Source organism: Cyanistes caeruleus, chromosome 2 (genome assembly GCF_971803275.1).
Source record: "Cyanistes caeruleus chromosome 2, bCyaCae1.hap1.1, whole genome shotgun sequence".
Classification (NCBI taxonomy): domain Eukaryota; kingdom Metazoa; phylum Chordata; class Aves; order Passeriformes; family Paridae; genus Cyanistes; species Cyanistes caeruleus.
The window spans coordinates 46,335,551-46,356,250 of NC_141702.1; the positions used below are offsets into that span (position 1 = coordinate 46,335,551).

Here is a 20,700-nt window from a genome sequence, read left to right on the forward strand (position 1 = left end):
GTCCCCACCCTGCCTGCCATGACTGAGGAGGAGGAAAAGGGACGCGGTCTTCCCTGTACACTTTTATCTGCAGCCCTATTTGTTCCTTTTTGGCAGCCCCACTTGAACATTAGGACAAGGAGTTCTGCAGTTTTTAGACATGCCAGTAATGCTGCCCTAAGCAAGAAAGACAGTCAGTGCTTGTCTTCTACCTCCCCCAGTGCACAAAAGGTCACTTCCGACCTTCAAATGTAGGGGATGTTCCTTCCACAAGGTCACAACATTTAGCAGCTCGCTTCTCAGTCCAATTTTTGGGCTCACTACTTTTCCTACAAAAGAGAAACTCCTAGAGAGGTGTTCAAAATAAATTGAAGCAAATGCTATGTGTAGGGTTTTTTTTGAGAGCATAAAGCCGGCTATATACTGAGAGTTAAATCTGGCTCTTCAGCTTGTCAGCTCCTGCACACTGATCTTATCCCGGCTGTAGGCTGATAGGCTTACAAAGTTTTTCAACAGTGAATACAGCTAATACAATAGGTTTCATTAAACACTTTTTTCCTCCTTTTAAAGGTGGTTTTTCTTTCTTTCCATGGCCTTTCTGAATAAAATAGAAGAGATATTAAAAAATAAAAATAAAATCCAACATCTATTTCTCTTCACATGTCCAAAGTATGAGGTCTTATGAATATAAAAATCACTGACCATTCAAAGATACCTGGAGAATCTAATATTTGGAAAGAAAGGCCTGCATATTTAGTAAAGACTGTAAATTAAAATTACGAATAACCTCAGATACTGTACTATTCAAAGATTAGTTTTAAATAGTTTTATTCCTTCTTGAAGAGAGAGAAACCAGCAAAACATTTTCAATTAATTTGGAAATGGGACTGAGAGTGTTTCTTGATGAAATCACCAATTTAAATGCTGCACAGAGTGATAACATCCAAAAATTTCATAATCTGTTGGCTGTCTCACAGATGAACCCCAGAAAGAAATTTAGGAGTTTTCAGTTACTTCCCAGGGAGGAAGACAGGCAACAGAACTGGCATTTTTGCTGGCCTTTAGACAAAAAAATTGCTGGATATGGGCTCCCTCTCTGTAATTCAAAATTTATTAGCAACATTGACAACATGCAAGAGGACCTGTTCACAGGGAGTCCTAAAAACACGCGAGAGGTCATTAACTTCACCATAATAAACACCCTCCACCATTAACCTCACCATCACGAACAAACACTGAGCATTTACATATAGCTTAGGACAAGAAACAGTCTAATTGCCTACTCAGACAACAGAGGTTTTCATACTGAGTCTTAGAGATGCTCTTTTCTCTTGGAAAAAACACATCATAGCTGCCTAGTGAGGGGTGTACCCATAAAGAAAAAACAGTCCCAAGAACAAACAAACATCCTTTCTTTTAAGGGTGTGAGAGTTTGTTTTGCTTACACCTGCTCTCCCCCTCTGTCCCTGGGGTGAAAGCAGCTGGCAGGAGGACACAATCATCACTGTCTTCCAAACAGAGCTCTGAGCTGGTTTTCTTTGCTAAGTCCTAAGAACTGACCAGGTATGGGATGAAGCTACGGGCCCAGCACTTTCATCGTCCACTTTGGTGGCTTCAGGCTTGGAGAACTTCTGAACTAACAAACAACAATTCTTTTCAATTATTCTGGGCAACAACGTCAACTTCAACCATAAGCCCCAGGGCGATTCTGTGGTTTAAAGGTCAGGTACAAAGGGGGAAAAAAACCCAACATACTCGTTAAAAAAAAAAATTAAAGAAACCCCAACAAACCCAACCCAATTATCTGTACATTGTTATTAGGAGCCAAGATAGGAAATACATGATATTCCAAAGTCATGCCAGGAAAACCTTCAGAGCTGTCTTTTTTGTAAGTGGTACAGCTGCAAGTCAAAGATCAATGTTACACAAAGTGCTCTTTCACACACACAGGTTGTTCAAAAACAAGGGAGGTTGAAAGGTCTTTATTAATACAATAAAAAGCCTTCAAATGAATGTTAAAGTTTATTTGTTAAAAACCAGCAAAACAAAAAAACCCAACCCCACCCCCAACAAGTAAAATAATAGAAATTGTAAAGAAAAAGGATGCTAGGAATCACCAGACAAGTCATTAGAGAACTCTCATGGAACGGTAAAGTTTTTCCTTAAAAAAAAGCACAAACCTGAAGGAGCATTTAATATTAATCTTCATTCTCACAGCCTGTTTAACTTCTCTGTATAGCTTCATATAGCAAATTTAGACCTGCCATGATTGAGATTATCTGGCAAAAATATTTTCAACTTGGACTATACCAAAAAGGCTCAAGAACTATTTTGGTCAAATCTGTTAACAGAGGAAAACTGGAGCCAAGAGGAAAAGGACAATTTTAAACAGAGAAGACATTTCACGCAAGCCAAGCCAATCATTTGAGGTTTCCTTCTTACTCCTCCCAAAATCACTAAAACAAGAGTTATTTTCATGTTAAAGTGGTGCCAAACACTTATTTTCTGTTACAGCAAATGTCCTCAATCACACACACACACACACACAAGGGCAGCTTCCTCTGCCTGCTTCAGCCAGCTTTCCCTTCATCTGCTCAATGTCCCTCCACCTCAGCTACATCTCCTCTTCTTCATACATTGTCCTGGTGCCATTACCATCACTTTCAGCTTCAAAACACTTGCCAAATTCACCACTGCGAGCAAAAACACTTTGGTGAATAAAACAGTATTTTTCAAGCAATTTTGGAAGCTTCACTACTGATGGTTCAGTTTGTGTGAAATGTAAGGTCTCAGTTTCAGGTTATAATCGTCCTTACACAGCCAAAGCTTTAGATGTTAATCTGTCTTTCAGAGCTCCCAGAGCCACTGCAAGGGAGCTTGGAGGATGTGCAGATGATCTTCCAGAGGCCACCCCAAAAGCTGTGAAGCAAAGTGAGCTATGTGAGGTAGAGTCTTTTTGTTCAGGGCTGGTTGGCGATAGTGCCTTTGTTTTGGGGAGAGCAGACACTAACTGCTCTCACAGCACAGGATTCGATACTATTAAAAGTGTCTCTGGCTCCTCTGAGGAGCTCTGGCTGGGATCCTTTGTACTTTAAAGTGCTGAACACATCACTCACAGACGCTTCTCAACATCCATCCTTTCTGGTTGTAGCCACAGGGAACCTAAAGCAGGATGGAACAAAGAATTTCCCTAGGCTAGAAAAGGCCTCCAGTCATTGTTGCCTCCTAAAACATCCAGCAAAATAGAGTAAAACAAATAAGCACAGAAGGGTCACCTTCCCCATTCTCATCAAAACATTCTCACATTGCAGCTGCCCTGTAGAGTTCATCACATTAAGCCACATCTCAGTATGATGAACATCAATGAACTTGCTCTAAAAATTTAGGTTTCTGCCTTAAGCAAGAAGCATTTATTACTCACAAATACTTTAGAAAATTATAGTGTGGAAGTAGCAACTTTCAGGGGTGCAAGACTTCTTTGAGTCAGGAGAAGCTGGGCAGGAAAATTTGGCATAACCTCTCCCCACAGCACCTGGTCACAACCAACATCAATAGATCCATTCAAACTGGGATGTCTTTGATACATAAAAAGGAGCTGCATTTTAGAAGTGGCAAATTTAAAATTAATTTTCTGTCCTCTTCCCTCTTGAAAAAAGATTTAACCCAGACCAACTAATTCGATCAGTTGATACTGCCAGGATATCTTTTTTGATAGCTCTTTCAGATGAAAAACATGCAGTCAAATTCATGGTATACAAGGAATAGATCCGGCCAGGAAAAATCCGACAGTCATTTTCAGCAAGATGATTTAGTTCTATCCACACCTTAAAGCTCAGCAAAACTACTGCTGATTTTATACTCTAGTAAAATGTCAAGGTGTCAAAGGTTCTATTTTGCTCCAAACAGGTGGCAGTATTTTGAGTTGAGATCCTTGTTTTCACAGCAAGTTACCATTTAAAACAGTCAGAAGCAAGATGAGGCATCATGTTTTGATTGACTTGAAGTAATATGATTTTTCACCTCCCCCAGTAAAAGTAGTGATATTGTTCAATTTTGTTTCCGTTCCAAGTGAACTAAAGTTCCAAAAAAGCTCTACAAAATGTGATTGCTTTCCTGCAGCCAGTGGTAAGGACAGCAGCAGGCTACTTCTCCTTGGCTGTAAGGTCAGGCCTGTTTCTAGTTTCAGGGCTCGAGGACGCCTGCCACAGACAGGTTTAACCTGACCACAGATCACCTGCCCCAAACCAAAGTCCTGCTCGAGCTAACAAGTGGGACTGCCCTAGAGCACAGTGCTAACGGGGCTCACGTGCTCGCTCCTGAAGGAGTGTCACACACTCCTCCAATGAACCCAAGCAGCTTCAACCTTTCATATTTCATCTGCACCTGTCATTTCTCTGTCTGGAAGTCAGGCACTGAGGGCGAAACCCATGACAGGATGCAAATGCTAGAAATCCCAGTTCTTCTACACCTGCACGTTTATCATCTACTGAAATGCAGAGTTAATTTTTTGCTTTGTTTTTGGATTTTTTGGTGAATTTTTGGTTTTGTGTTTTTGGTGTGGGGTTGTTTCTTTTTTTGTTTTTTTGGGGTTTTTTTTGTTCTTTTATATAAATTATTATTACTACCTTACCAAAAGCAGGTTAGGGTTTTTCAACTCTAATAGCTAACCTCAAGCCACCAAGAGGTACCATGTGAGGCACCCAGCAGGCAGGCAGACACAGCCCTGAAGTTTGCAGACGCAGCCCTGAAGTTTCACCTCCTTCTGAGGCACTTTGCATTGGGTGGCCCTGGCAGTGTTTCCCTGGCCCTGGGAAGGCAGCTCTGGGGTGCACAGCGAGCAGCTACATCCCCGGAGATCCACAGGCAGCACAGCTCGGGGTGCTCCACGCCGAGGCACGCAAACCCTTCCCTGGGTTTCGCCTCAAGTAAATGGCTGACTTGCACAATAGGGATCTGTCGGGCCTTTTGTCACCAAAGGAATCCTTAATTGCTGGATTTCAATGAGACTGCTCGGGTGAACTAGATTTGTCGGTTCAAGTCCTGTTTTTGGAGTAATGGGTCAAAACGACTTGTGAAGACACTTCTGTGGGAGCTGCAGGGGTGGGAGAGGGCCAGGAGTTACTGGTTTTCTCCCTCTGAAAGGAAGGTCACTTTGACAATACACACTGCCAGCAGCAGACTTGCCCATAAAGCAAATTACAAAGCACTGTCCATGACACAAGCAAACACCATTATTATACATTCAAAGTAGTGCCCAAACTGAATTAAGCAGAACTTTACAGAACAAGTTTGAATCAAATATTAATGTGCACCCCAGAGAGAAGGACGAAGGGGAAAACACATGCCACCAACTCTTTTCCTCCCTGAAGTAAAAGCACAGTAATGCAGCAGGACAGAAAAGTGAAGGTGCTGGTTAAATAAAAGTGACTAGGCATAGGATGGTAAACAGCTCTAAACTTTCCTTAACACAATTAAACATATGATACTGTACATATTACATGTACATATTACAGTGTGAAATCATCACAAATGTGCTGGACAGTTTTCACTCAGCCACAATTTTATTACACTGTAAATCAGTGCAGATGATACCATGCCCAGATTGGCATATTCAGCTTAGTTCAGCTAAGCCACAGGACCTGTGGTCACAGAGGCCCTCACCATATCAGACTCCACTCATGAATTTCAGAGTACACCATTTAGATATTTCACATAAAGGTATTGTGGAATCTATCGTAGTCTGTCAAAAAAAAACCTAGTTCCTCGGCAATGTTTTTCTTACTTATAGGAATTAGAAATTTATCACTGGGTCCTAACTTTTAACACCTGTTAAAATTATTAATAACCAACTTCTTTATACCACCTTATTCATTTCTGGCTTACACTGACCGCCATGCCCATATGCCAAAGTAATTTGTCCCTCACTGAGGACATCTATTTACTCAGCATCAAAATAATTTCCAGAGAAGGCTGTTCAGAGTTTATATTTAATTGGTATTTTATGCCACTGTCTCCTTAACCAGCAGGCAACACAGGATTTCTGAAACAACATGCCTGAAGCATAAACCACAAAACATCACAGTGGCCTACCATCAGACAACTTCATATTGAAAATTGTTTCTTTTGCCAAAGACAAGCCATGCAGATGAGGCAGTAATTTGTTGGAGGTGGAGAAGAAGGATGCTTACAGGCACCCTCTAAGAAACAGCTGAACATTTCAACAAATCTGCTGCCTACTATCGACAAAATACAAATTTCTAAAGCATTAACTAGGGAATCTTTCTTTCTCTCTTTCATCAAAATTATAGCTTTTTGGGGTAAAAAGGGTTCATGAAGGAACCCAATGTCTTTTTCACAAGAGATACCATTCTTAAAATTATTCTTACATTGTGAAAAGATACTGACCTACTGACATCCATCAAGTGCTACCAGTTTTCTGAGCACACACATCAAGGTGCTGAAAACTCCTGAAACACTGGGGCAAAGGTAACAACCTTTCCACCTTACTGATACTAAATAAATGTGCAACTGTATAAATCAACTACAGCCCCTCCAGTTTCCCACTGGATCAAGCACTGGCTACAATGGATGTAACTGAGAAGTTGGCGATGTTGCCTTCCCTCCCTTCCCACTTTGGTATTTTTCTTCTGCACTCCTTTGTTCACTCAACAGAACTTTGTTTGAAGTGTGTTTTTACTCCTTCACTGCATGACCAACCCACACAGTCAGAAGACAGGCTTATAAAAACCACAGATCTCCAGCAGGGAGCTCAACGGTGGGTGTAATATTGGACACAGCTCTCCATTCATCATGCACATTCTCTGGATTTCAAGTTGACAGTGTCCCTTTAGCTTAGTGTTCCTCCTCAGGAGAGACCAGACGAGTCAACCCGTAAAGAAAACACTTCCTCCACCAGCATATAAACAAACAGATCTTCACCTGCAACTGTTCCAAACTTCCAGAACTCTAGTTAAAAAGACATCAAGACAAAAAGAAAAAAAAAAAGAAAAAAAAAAAAAAGGAAAATAATAAAGAAAAAAATAAAAATAAAAAGGGGTGTGGGAAGGAGATCCTGAAAAGTGTTACAGCTGCAGGGATGGTGGAAGGAAGGATGTGGGAGTTAAGGAGGTTGTATACAAGGAGGAAAATGACAAGGTCTCAAAGGCGTTCCCATTTCTTGTGCACGCATTTCAAAAGGCCAGTCCGCCCTGGTCACTCGTTATTTAGCGTTTTAAGAATCAGAGCGTATCAGAGTGATTGATGAGCAACTGCAGAGGGTTGCTTTCCACTCAGCCCAAACCTTCTCCTCCAGCACTGCTGAAGGGACCAAGGTACCACGGTCTCGTTTCCACAAAGTGACCCCCTTCCCTGGCCAGCCCTCTCCCAGAGCTCACGAACACGCAGAATCCACACAGAGCAGAAATCAGGCGAGATCCCGAGGAAGGAGAGGCCAAACTGAGCATTATTAAGGAGGTCGAGCGACACGTACACTGTGGCTCTGCAGACGCAGCAAAACGCTGGCACCCATGGTGTGGCGTTTGGTATCCCTAATCTAAAATGTAGCTGAAAAGGAACTGGCACCAGATCAGCGGCCTCGTCTGGGAAGGAACAGAGAGGCTCTAGGGGAGAGACAAGAAACAAGCCTCTTTTCACATCCTACCACCCTTGGGCATTTTGTGCGTCCCTTCTTTCTTCCCTGAATGAGGCCTTTGTCACAGACGCGCAAATCCTATACGATTTATTTCAGAGGGAGAGAAGGTCTTTTTATTTATTTCCCCCCCCCTCCCCTTTTTCGCAGTTCGGCGACAACAAATACGTCCCTGTGCTGCGCCCCCTCCCCTCTCCCCGGCCGGCGTCCGCGGGGGCGGGGGGCACGGACACGGGCGACCCCCGGGCACGCAGGGGCGGTCACCGGCGCTGCCCCCGGCCCTGCCCGCGCTGCCCCCGGCGGAGGAGGCGGGCACGGGGTCCGCGTGTGCCTGCGTGGGGAGACCCACAGCAGCGCGGCCGCCTCCCCTCGCCGGCAGCCCCCGCACCCCATCACCGCTCGGGCGCACAAAGGAAACAGACCCGCCGCAGCATCCATCCGTGCATGCATGCGTGCGTCCCCCCGCCCCCGCTCCCCCGGGCGGGCTCCGGCCCCTCCGTTACCTGAGGCGGCTCGGTTCGGTTCGGTTCGGCTCAGCGCAGCGCGGGGCCGGGGCGGCGCCGCCGCACTCGCATCCTCCTCGCTCCGCTCCTCCGCCGGCTGCCCCCGCCCGCCCGCCCGCCCGCAGCGAGGGGCGCCGCTCCGGGCGCCGCTGCCTCTCCCCGGGGCAGACGCGCTGCGCCGAGCCGCGGCCGGGCGCGGAGGCGGCGACTCCGTGCGGCGGCACAGCCGCAGCCTGGGCAGGGATGAGCTCGCACGGGCTGTCCGCGCTGCTGCCGCCGCCGCCTCGCCTCCGCTCCGCTCCGCCCGGGCGAGCGCGGCTCGGGCGCTCCCTCCCTCCCACCGGGGCTCCTGACAGATGGCGCAACCGCAGCGCCGCCGCCGCCGCCCGGCCCCGCTCGCCCGCCCGGAGCCGGCAGCGCCCCCCCGCCCGCCTCGCCCCTCCGCGGGGGCGGCCCCTGACTGACAGCGGTGACTGCCAATGGCGGGGCGCGGCCCGCAGCAGCCGCCGCTCTGATTGGCGGGCGGCGGGGGAGGCGGGGCGCGCGGCCGCGGGCGGGCAGCGCCCACCGACGCCCCCGGGCAGCGGCCGCCGCTCCGGGCGCCCGGCGCGGCCGCGACGGAGGCGGACCCGGACCCGGGCTGGGAAAGGAAGCGAACCGGGGGCGAAGAGGAGGGAGAAGGAAGGAGAGGAGGGGTGGTCGCTCCGCGTCGCGGCTCGCGACCGGCAGCTGCCAGCGCCGGAGCGGTTTCCGATGCTCCGCGCGCCGCTGGGGCGCCTCGGGAGGAGGAGGGAGGAGTGAGCTGAACGTCTCGACATACCCGATGGATGGGAGAACAGTCTTAAACAGATTATACGTCTTTGTGAAAGACGACGGCTTTGTTTTACTATTATGATTTTTTTATCCGTAATTCTTGAGTTCGGCAATACTGGGTGACAAGGCAACAGCGGTAATGAAATACGCGGAGGTTTTCCAAAGTTATGGTTTTATTCCATTTTCCACATTTAATCGCGGAGTATTCCGGCAGCCGTGTTGGGAGGAGCGTCAACCCCACGATGTTTGTCTTTCAGGGGCGTAGCTGCTGTCCCCACAGCAGCGCTGATCTCCTTTGCTGGGGCTTCCTTCTTGCGCTGTAGTCAAAGGTGTGCGGGCTGCCCTGTCCTCCAGTCACGGGGCACCCTGCTCCACAGGCAGGCCATTGGAAAAGTTCCCTGAACACTTTGTTCCCTTCAGCTTCTCGGCAACGCCGTAAACCCTCCCAGCATTTCTCAAGGTGTTGCATCCACCTCCAACGCCCATTGAAAGCACCACATGCTCCCGCTTCAGGGTCCTCTCCCCAGCACCGCCCCGTCTGTGACCTTGGGTGCTCCCGTACTCACAGATTGGCACATCTCGCTGTCACTTGTCTCCTAGGCTTGGAAAGCTCTTTTGCCTTAGGACTGAAGACATTGCAGTTTAGGCTTCAACAAGAACAGGAGAGACACACACAAAATACAAATGCAGAGGGAGAGAAACTTAATTAAATATGTTGAAAGAGCAGGGAGAACTATAACACGAGTTTTCAATGAATGAGGCTTATATTTCTCTCCCATTTCTCCCTGGACTTCATTTTTGTCTGCTGGTATTTAACAAGAGAATTACGTCATCTTGACAATTTGATTTCCTGATGAAATTACAGTTTTACAAGTTCAAATATAAAGTTGTTTCTTATCAAGATGTCTACAGCTGAGTGTTCAGAACAAAAAATGGTTTCACTTCCCTGTCTGGATGACTGTGTAGGATGTGTGTAGATGACTCTTGATCATTAAATTTCAGGACCAAACAGAGTTTATTCCACAAATTAATAGAAATAATTTGGAAAAGATGGAGAATTCCAAAATAAAGTGTCACTTGTGCCACTTCTCATTTTAAACCTGATTGTGGATGTACAAAGAAACAAGTTTTTCAGGCTCCTAGGTAGCTCATTTTTAGCTTCCATCCTAATCCTTCTATGCAGATTGATTTTTAAAATCATTTATTTTGCCATGTAAAATGCATAATCAGCACAAGAGTAGAAACGTATAGATCAATTGAAAAACCAACTTTTGATTTTCCTCCTGTTGGATGAAAACTGCAGCTCAGTGGAGAGGTTTGATTATGCCTTTCTGGAAACACTGATTGGGATCCTGATCCTGCAGACTTTGAGGAGCTCAGGCTGCAGCCATTGGGCCAGAAGCAGGCACCAGTTCATGCCTCAGAACAGAGCTTCAGCTGGCCCAGAGCAGTTTGGAGACACAGGACATTTATGGGCTTCTGTCTTGGAGACTATCAGGACTGCAGGTGGTGTCTTAATACTCCAGGCTCCTCAGCAGAAAGCCAGCACATGGCTCTAAGGAAAGGGGCACTTTTGCGTGCCTTGTTTGCCCTTTTTATGAGTTTATGCATAATCTAACCTCCCCACAAGTCAATAGAAGTTTCTTGGGGACTTTAAGCACCTTGGAAATAAATCAAACAATCAGATATTCTTTCTGCAAAAGCTACAGGAAAGAAATGGACTTAATTTTATAATCAAAAAAGTGGGAATAAAGAATCTTTGTCTAAAATTGAATGTTCTTGCTCTGACTGAAAACCAGAATGGCACAAAGAAAAAAAAAAAGCCCAGACAAAAAACTACTTGGCACTCTTTTTTGAGCCAAACTAGAAAGTAACCAACTAATCAATAAAAGGAGACCAAAACAATATCACACAGCAGCCAAAGAGCTGCTGTAAGCCTGGGCAGACAAACTGGCTCAGCAGCATGTCATTGAAAGTCTGATTCTGAGCTAGTATAGCTGAAGAGGAGCAAGGTGTGGAGCCAGAAATCAGGTGCTGGTAGTTGCATGGGAAGCATAGGAGGAAGCCTTGGGTTTCCCCTTTAGGGTACCTGTCCCTCCCTTGGGATCACAAAGCTGCTGTGAGCAGCCCCAGTGGCAGTGCTGGAGTGTTCCCTCTGCCTGAGTCAAGCCCACGTGTCCCCACAGCAGCTCCTCCTCACACAAGTCTTGTTCTTTAGTACTCAGCACCATGAGTGTATTGATAAATGCCTTCAGGAATCACCCAGAAAATCTGACAGACATTCTCCCAGTTAAACAGAAGAAATAATAAAATTTACCTACATAACATAGGAACAGTTCTTTATACTTTCCCCTTATTCTCTCAGCTTTTCTAAATACCTTAAGCCCATGACACCGTTTTCTCTCACCTTCATCTGTGTAGCCTTCCTTCTCATGCCAAACTCTTTTCTCCTTTCTCCAACGTCCCTTTAAACATTTATTCATTAAAATCCTGACATAATGTCCATTGAAACGCTGCTTCTCCATTAGTCATTTTCATGAAAATACTGTCAAAACCTTGACTTTGCAGTCACATGTGCTAAACGATGTGGTGTCAAGATTTTCTCCTCTCCTTCCTATTCCCTGCTCCTATCTTCCTATAGAGAAAAATGGCTTCTCACAGCAATATGAAAATTACAGTCTGATCAGGATTTATTAGTGTTAATAATTTAGCACCTGTGAATACAAGATAACAGTCACAAAATGACACACAAGTGTCTTTTGGGCTTGTCAGTGGGCAAGAAGTCAGTAGCAGCTACCATGAATGTACAATGAATAAATAATATCCACAGATTTCAGTGGAAGGTAATATTTTGAGAAGCAAAAATGCTCACACCTTAATAGCAAAGAGATATAAAAGCAGCTCCTTTGTAGAACAGGGCAGGACATCAGTTTCCTTGGTTGTGTCAAGCCACTCTTGGTAAAACTAGGCTGACTCTCAGGAATAACCATAAGAATGATTTGCTGGATTCTTCTGAGCCATAATTTCTAAATGTCAGGTCCTAAGAAACTTGTATTTTCAAAGATTCTCAAAGTATTAAATGTTACCATGTCTTTTTTTTTTTTTTTAAATAACAAATGTAGTGATTATGATTACCTTTCATAAGGATAAACAAACGTCATGCTCAAATTCTTCACTCAAACCAATACACTAGACACAGACTGATAGGTCACTAATCTGCTTCACCATTTTATCTTCTGTCTTACACTTCCTCCCTTTTTTACATTGCTAGCTTGGCAACACTTACATTCATTTTGGTTTTGGCTGGGTGTATTTTACCAGCCTGTCATGTATAGCATATTATAAATAATTACAGAGTAGTGGGGGGGGAACGGATCTGAACTTGCCTACAGTATTTTAGGAGGCTGACAGTATTTGCCTCAAACATCCCACTATATTTTCAGGAGATGCTTCAACTGGGGAGTGCTAAATGGGTCTTGCTGACTCACAGGTGATTACTGCCAGGGAAGGCTGAGGTGGCAGGTCTGCCTCCCTAGGGACAACAACATGAGGTGTGAACAGCAACCTGGAAGCAAGAAGGGAAGGTTTGTGCTGAGCTCTTCATCATGCTCATCAGCAATAGTCACATTAATACACAGAAGCTGAAGGAAGGGTATTGGCAGGGATAGGAAAAGAGCACTTTGGCATTTGTGTATTAGGTAGATTATTTGTGCGAGCAAGTAGACAGAAGAAACATCATCACCTTATATCTTTAAGAAATAAACAGAAGAAGCCTTCCTTGTTGCTGTAGAGGGTCTAATCTTGAACATTTACATTCATAGTAGCCTGCTTTTCTAACTGTCTTAGAATATCCCGAAAACCACAAATTGGAAGAGGTGTTTCCTCAGACACTACGCAGAGGTTTTCCAAAACCAGCAAAGCAGGTGTTAAACTGTAAGAATAGCATCTTCAAATGGCACCATGCATTGTCTAAAGCTTAAATTTCTGTGTTTATAAGTTCCAGATGTGTTTGCACTCTCTGTGGCTACACATTGACACGGGGGAAAACACAGACATGGGACAACCTTAGGAATTCCAGAAATAGCATAAAAATATTAAAGACATTTTTCATAACTTCCAGATTTATTACAAGTCACATCCTACTCAAGTGAGAAAAAAATTCTTACTTTTGTTTTATGTACTCAAATAAACATTTAAAATTCTCTGTGAAAGTTGGTAAAAGGTATTGACTTTCAGTAAAAAATATTTTCAAAATGACAGTGAGGAGCCTGTGAGATAGGAACACTGGGGACAACAGTAATTTGTTGCACTTATAATCCAGCCTAGAATTATAGCAGTTCTATTCTTGAGGTAGTATATTTTCAAAGATACAGGAGGCAGTGTGTATATTACATCACATAATTTTGTAGAGATGAAGAACAGATAATATACTTTAGAGATGTGCCATTGTCCTCCTTCTTCTGTCAGCATTAGCCCTCTGCTGAGCATCAGAGGAATGCTGGGAAGGCTGGCCTCCTACAGTAGAATAAAACCCAAGTTTATTCTTAAATGCCACTTTCTTCATTTACTTGTAGACACCAACACCATAGTAGATGCACTGATAAACTGCAGATATATTTCCAGGAAATAGGCCCACAAAGGCCTTTGTGATTCCCAGAAGTTTAGACTTTTCAAAGAAATACCTCCAAATGCCAAAAGAATAGAAGTAAACAGTTTCTTGTCTGTCACTGTCTCCAAGCCACGCTGTGTAACAGAACCAACATAGCAATCTCCAGGTCTAAAATGTCAGCAGGTGCTAAGAACTGACTCCACGAGGAGGCTCAGATTATCCAAGGGAGTGCTTTGACTATAGTGCTTCTGTCCCCAGTGTACAAGATGGGGATGCAAATGTCTTCTTTCTTGTGCAGCCTGAAGATTAATTACTATTTGTGAAGAATTCTAAATATTCTGGGCAGGCTGTACTGCAGAAGCATGAAGAAAATTACTAATACTCTTTCCACTGTGGGGCTGAATTTTTGCACAGTGCCATCTCCTGAATGTGAGGAGAGGCATATTTCTATTTTTCTCTCTAATCCTTTTGGCCATTACGTCACCAAATGAGTCAGGATCCTCTCAAAAAACCGATTCATGTTCCTGTGACTAACTGCTGCATGCACTCAGGGAGGCTACAGCAAGGTTATGTAAACTGTCCCAGTTCTGGCACTACCCAACTGTTGAACTCCTGACCTTCCACTCCTCATGCTCTTTTCATCTATTTTTGGATGTGATTTCCCAGTTTGCTTGGTTTGTTTGTTTTTTGGTTTTTTTCCTAATGGTAAAATAGCCAAGAGATCTGTCAGCTGGAAGTAGACCGGTTCCGTGTATATCATTAACAAAGGCATATGCTAATGAGCTTGTTAGAGGGTTGGGAGAAACCTTTGGTTGCCTCCACTCCTCCTCCTGGAGGCTGCAGTTACCACTCAGAAGCAGTGGGCTGTCCTTGTCTGCCTGGAACAACTATTAGGAAAGTACAAAGTACTTATCTCAGCAGTGAGTTTCCAGCTATCTGCTGACAGTGGAGCACTGATGGAAGTTCTCACAACTTGGGGTAGGGGCTGAGCTTCTCACAGATTGTCTTACATGCCTTCTTTCCCAAATCTGCCCCTTTCTACTCATGCTCATTGAGGCTGTGTTCTCTCTAGTTCCCCATCTGTTTGTCTCTATCAAACACCAACAGCCTTGATGCACTCTTTTACTGACAGTAACCCTCTTTCTAATGAGATGCTGACTTGTGGACTGGATTCCAAGTAAGCATTAATAAGATTTGCATTTGCTTTCAGCCTATTAATCAGAGCCTCTTCCGCTGGCGTTGTCTCCAAGGAAAACACGTCCAAGCCAGCAGTGTGCTCATCGTGCTCTTTACCCACACTGTGTCTGCTGGCACCTGCAAATGGATGTGATTCAGTACAAACCTCCCACAAGGCAGCCTTCACCTTGCTGTCATCACATTGGCAGCACCATGGAATGCTGTTGTGGAGCTGCAGGTTTGAATGCCACTGCCCTCCTTTTGCATCATTCTCACCTCTTGTAGTATTTTGAACAGACTTTTGTTGACAATGTCAAAGTGAACCTGTGCCCTTGTTAGCTTATTTTCTAACTGGGAGTCTTTATTGCTTGGCAATTGCAATTGCATCTGTCATTAGGGATGAATTCTGGATCCTTCAGCTAAAGAAAAACCAATAATTGTGGCACTGTGCCATAGCTGCCTGTATACAGATGACCATGCTCATCATTTGGACAGTCCCTAGCTGCACTGGAAAATAGACATAGGATGTAGTGAAGCCAGGCAGAAGGAGGAACAAAGTAAATGTGGCCACAACGCTCTCTGAAATGTGCAGCCACACGCTGAACAGATGCGTCAGCACTAACCTGTCTTCACCCAAGTGCAGAACTAAAAACTTTTAAAGATTGTTTCTACCCAAAAAGGGTATCTGCTCAGTCTGGAACAGATGACCATTTTGCTGAACTGTTCAAAGCTCCCGTGATTATCAAATCTGAAAATATGAGATTGTTCCTCAACAAGCCTCCAAAACCCAGAGCTGCATGCAAGGGTGAGGAACAGTTTCCCTTGTAAATGCAAGATTTAAGATGAGCCAGACCCAGAACTGTTAATGCACTAGTAGAAGAGAAAAAACACAAAAATGTACCCATATGAGTGCAAAAACCCAAATGCACAGATGTAAAATCTAGACAAAATTAAAAGGGAAAAATGAATAATCTGAGGAATAATAAAGGTCTCCCTGCACAAAGATTTTGTATGCAGTAATCATGGAAAGAGGAGTCGTTGAGATTAAATGTACTGATTAAAAAAAACCGTACAAAATAGCATTGTCAGGCAGATGGGAAGTGAGACCAAGAGTCAGGTTTTGCAGACACATGGTATTAATGTGGTGAAAAGAACAGAAAAAAAAATGGAAACAGAAATGATGCTGTAAACCACAGAAAACCTAATGATATGAATACAAGGTAGCATCAAAAAATCTGTTCCAAAATAAAACCCAATGATGGAAACTGAAAAAACCCCTCAGGAAATCAAATGCAAAACAAGCAGTAGGGTAGTAGGAAATATGTGAAGTGATAAGATTTCAGTCTTGTTTGAGAGAAAAAGTCAGTCAACCGAAGTACTGTAATGGTGGTAGGATGGTATAAAATTCAAACTGCCAGCATTACTCTGAGTCCCTTGAAGGTGAGGTCAACAGGGTTGTCATGGGTGTCACTGTGTGAATGTCTGTACCAAGTCAGGTGGGCTAAGCTTCTTTTACACAGATCACAATGACTCTGTGCTGTTTTGCTGCACCCTTCTCTTACACACTTTTCCTACCAGGAACAGCAGGATGTTCTTTCTTTTCAGATACTCATGCTTCGCTTCAGTGTTTATTTAATTTGGGAACTTAGAAGGGTTGGCTGGTAATCAAGCTCCCTTTTCCCAAAAGTGCCTTTTGGGTGTCCCTGAAGCATGTGTGTAAGTGTGCTTCCTCTTTCCCCATCCCCGCTGGATGAGGAAAAGCTCAGCAAGCACTGCAGCCAGGACAAGGCAGCTGGAGTTCGTGACTAATTACCTTCCTGGATGAGGGTCACTTGCTTTGGAGAAGAGGGATGATTCCCAGTGCTTCATGGCCAACGGTGGCAATGTTAAAAGCACCCAGGTAAGCCAAATGGCTCCTCTGCAACATTGTGGACCTCATCTAGATAAAGAAAGTTGGCAATGGCATTCAGGCTCCTGTCTGCAGAAGGAGTAATCCCTGTCAACAACAGAAGTGGGATTAGCTGAATCTCCTGGGAGCAGCATGTATCTCACAACCTTCTGCTGGCCACAATCTGGTTTGATAGAGTTCAGTAAGTGGAATGAAATTTGACTGTAACCACAGAAAAATGTGCTTTTCTGCCATGTCATCCACATGTATTTGCTGATCTCTTTAGGATTATGTGCCAAAGAGGTAAAAGTAGCAAAGCTGCATCTAATGATGATTTCTAAATGGCTTTAATAATAGTTTGTTGTTTTTTTAAGATTAGCAGACATTATATTCTTTCCTCACCATCAAACAGCTGCTGAATTCTGAAAAAAAGGGGAAAAAACCCACCACAAAAATGGTGACCACAAATAACTATTACATACCACCAGAAAACAGATAATCATTTATCCTGTCTCAAAATAAGGCTGTATGACTGAAAAAGCAACAGCACGGTGTGATGCTGGTGAGTTGTAGTTTGGAGTACCAGTTCCTACAGCAGAAGACACTGGTAGCTTTTTGACTGAGTTCATTGTCACCACAGAACCAAAAGACACCCAAAGGAAGTAGAAATGTCTAGCAATCGTGTTTGATGTAAGTTGTTTCACCATTAGGTTTGAGGGTGTAAAGCAACTGAAGTAGAAAATGACACTAAATCACTAGAGAGCATTTTAAAAGAGTCATTGCTTGTGACTCTCCATGATGCTGAAACTGCAGTGCTGCAATTTTGAGGTACACAACAAAAAGTGGGAATTAGATATACATAGCTGACAATTTTCTGGTCATGAAAGTACAGCAGATGAACCAAGATATGAGATCCTCAAATTGCTAGAAAAGTGGGTAAGAGAAAGGCACAGAAAGCAATCAAGCCAATTATTTACCATTGTCAAGGAAGCATCTGAAAGGAAGCTGACAACAAACCATATGAAACAAGTGCTTATATCTATAATTTTGTGGAACTTGGCATATGCCAAAGGACAACTCCCACCCACATGCACAGAGTACTTGAATTTTTGAGGCAGCCTGGGCATGCAAGATACAGCATCATAGATAAAGGCATTTGGCTCACAGCATTCAGATCACAGACGCTTCCTCAGAGCACCTTCTGAAACTGAAGTGTGTCTCCAAAAACCTGGAGATGTCACTGTTTGGCAGACATGGCCAGGGATATCAAAGACCTGGTAAATGGTTGGGGTTCATGTGGGTATGTGCCAAACCAACCCAAAGCTGATGAAGTGTACAGAGCATTTAGTTTGCCTGTGCTCTAAATAAGGGAGAGTGTGGGAATGAATTGGAGTATTGGTAGCACATTGTCCACACTATTTAATTGTCATTCCTGACTTCTCTTGGATGATTCAAACTTAAGTTTCTTCAAGCAACTACCCTGCAGATTAGTAGGCATGATCTACTGTGTTCCATTTGAAAACTGAGACCAGGAATCAGTCCCTGATCCTCCTGTATTTAGTGGTGTAGACATAGTTACAGGTGCCTCAGAAAAAGTTAAGTCTTGGTGATGCTCTCCCACTCACACCACAGATTATATTTCACTACTGCCTAAATGAGTTGACCTACCTGAGACCCTGAAATTGCTTTGGCTGCTCATACCTCCCTGTCTGTGCACACACTGTGGACTGTCTTTCAGTCTGACGGGAAGCAGATGACTGTCAGACACTGCACTGACCACAGCAGGAATCATTTCAGCAGGCCTGGTACCCACAGCCTCGTGCTTTCAGATAACAGCCCTGACTTAGGCCACTCTGTTCAGATGATTTACCTTGGAAGAGGAGTCCTACGTCACCGTCATGCTACCATGACAAAGCTTAATCACCACTTAAAAGTGCCACAGACCTATAAAAGCAAGATGCTAAAAGGAAAATATGCCAAAGCATCCCTGAATATAGTAACATTCCCTACAGAAAGTGTTAAGCCTGGTGAAAATGCTTGCTGTCAAGATGAATATATACCTTTGGTACTTTACCCCATCAAACAGAAGTGGTAGTGAGAGCAAGAAATAGGATGAAGGAGAAATACCTATGGGCCAAAGCCTGCCAATGTAGGCAAACTACAATCCTCCAAGAACTTTATATTGATAAAGCCAGACAAGAATGTATCAGCCCACAATTACTAAATACCCCACTACCAGCAGTGCAAGGCTGTTGGTCCTCAGTGGGAGAATAGCTTGGTACGTATTTTGGTAGTGAGCACCTGGAAAGTATACACCTGACTCTTTACAATGCCTCACAAACCCAGAGTGTTTGCAGTCAAGCAAGCAGATCACTCAAAGAGAGATTGTCTCTAGAGATAATTAGGTGCTATCTTAACACGTAAACAAGGAACAGTGTTCACACTCATTTTTTGAGACAAATTTTAATGTTGCAAGACGAATCACCCAAGTGGGAGGCATTATACCAGGACCAGGCATGGGATTGTGTCTAAGGACCTCAAAAACTCAACATGTAGTGTTTGACAAAGCTAGAGAGTTGCAGTAACTCTTGGCTTTGCTGGTACTGGCAGTTTCAGTAGAGTGGGAGCAGCTGGGGAAGGCTGGGGCACCTGCCGAGAGCTGCCTGGGACAGGGAGCCCACTTTGTTCCCTACACTGCTGCCACGTGAACCATTCCATGCCCCTTGGCCACCACATGGGGCAAAGGGATTTTTTATCTTGTCTCTCCCTCTTTCTGTCTGTGCGTGTGTACAGAACAAGAGGCTTGATGTTTTGGAAGGGCTTGAAGGCCAGCCAAAATGAAAGCGAGAGAAATCATTGGAGCAGCCAACAGGCCCCAGCAAGAGGAAGAGGGACACTGAAGTATGTAGCAGTCTTTCCATTAATTTCAGGGAAGGCTGGATCAAACCCATATAAGCCCAAGGCTAAAAGCAGGAAATATCATGCCAAATATTAGGAAACAGACTGTGGCAGTGAAAGCAATCAAGCAATTTGTGCACAGGGAGGGAACAGAGCATTGTTCTACTATGGATGGTGACATACTATTACAGCACTCTGGAATCCTTTAGAATGAGTTTCCTCACTATCTCATTATTTAGGATTGGCTGTGTTTTGTTTTTAATCCATTGTGCTCTGAAAGAAAAATACAAAGAGAACCCTCTTCTCCCCTCTGTCCTTGGGAGTAGCAGGCCCTTTCGGGCAAAGAAACCTCTGGCACTTCAAGCAGCAGAGGTAGAGCTAACATTCCTTAATGAATTATTTGGTGACATAATGTGACAGTGCCCAAGAGATTCATACTTTTAAAAATATTTTTGTTATTTAAATTTAGAGAAGGGAGAACTTAAAGCACAAACCAGGAATCTCTCTTTACTCTTTGGAGCCTGTTACTTTGTTCTGCTTTGAGGTGTGCAAAATTTACTTTGACATCTCTTGCTTCTGGAATATTTAAAGTTTAAGATGATTTTTTGACAAAACAATCTAATTTTCAGAGGTTTGTGCTTCACACTTCACAGATGCTTGGAGTCAGATGTGCCAGATTCTCAGCTCTATGAACACTCATTGTAATTACCCAGGGAATTTTAAGGGAATTTAATGTCAGCACAGTGGGAAAAACAATGGACTTCACTATGAGCATGTCTCATGGATGTAAAGAAACAGTATCAGTTGGCTAAAACTAGTATTTTATATCAAAACATATGTAATGTATACTTTATTCACAGTGTTCTCATGAATTGTTGTGGATGGTTTTCTCTGCAAAACCGGTACTGTTAAATATTATCACTGAAAAAACTAGAGCTAACCCCAAAAACCCAGAAAACCAGCAATCTATGGCTTCTCCCTCTTGTTCTGGTCTGGCCTATTGTTTTGAGCTGTTTCTGGCACAGTACTTTTGTCCTGTCCCAAATCTTTTTCAAGTGCAGATGCCCAAGATCTAATCAGCATTAATGACCCTACGAACTAAGGTCATTATGACTTATCACTGTGCAGTGCAGCACACTGCAGAGCCCCACCAGTTAGCATCACATGAGCTCTTCTGGAATGGGAA

The 20,700-nt window shown here is 44.0% G+C and overlaps 1 protein-coding gene across 7 annotated transcripts in view; it reads right to left on the bottom strand.

Moving 5' to 3' along the window:
• The window catches only part of FYN (FYN proto-oncogene, Src family tyrosine kinase), a 138,251-nt gene extending 130,000 nt beyond the window's left edge, over positions 1-8,251 (bottom strand). For 6 of the 7 annotated variants that reach the window (XM_086876843.1, XM_086876844.1, XM_086876841.1 and 3 more), the window contains exon 1: positions 8,131-8,243. The gene's annotated coding sequence lies outside the window, so the exon portion shown is untranslated. Of the gene's footprint in view, positions 1-8,130 lie in introns of all 7 variants that reach the window. The other variant, XM_086876846.1, reaches the window with a different exon arrangement.
• Between the last annotated feature and the right edge of the window lie 12,449 nt (positions 8,252-20,700).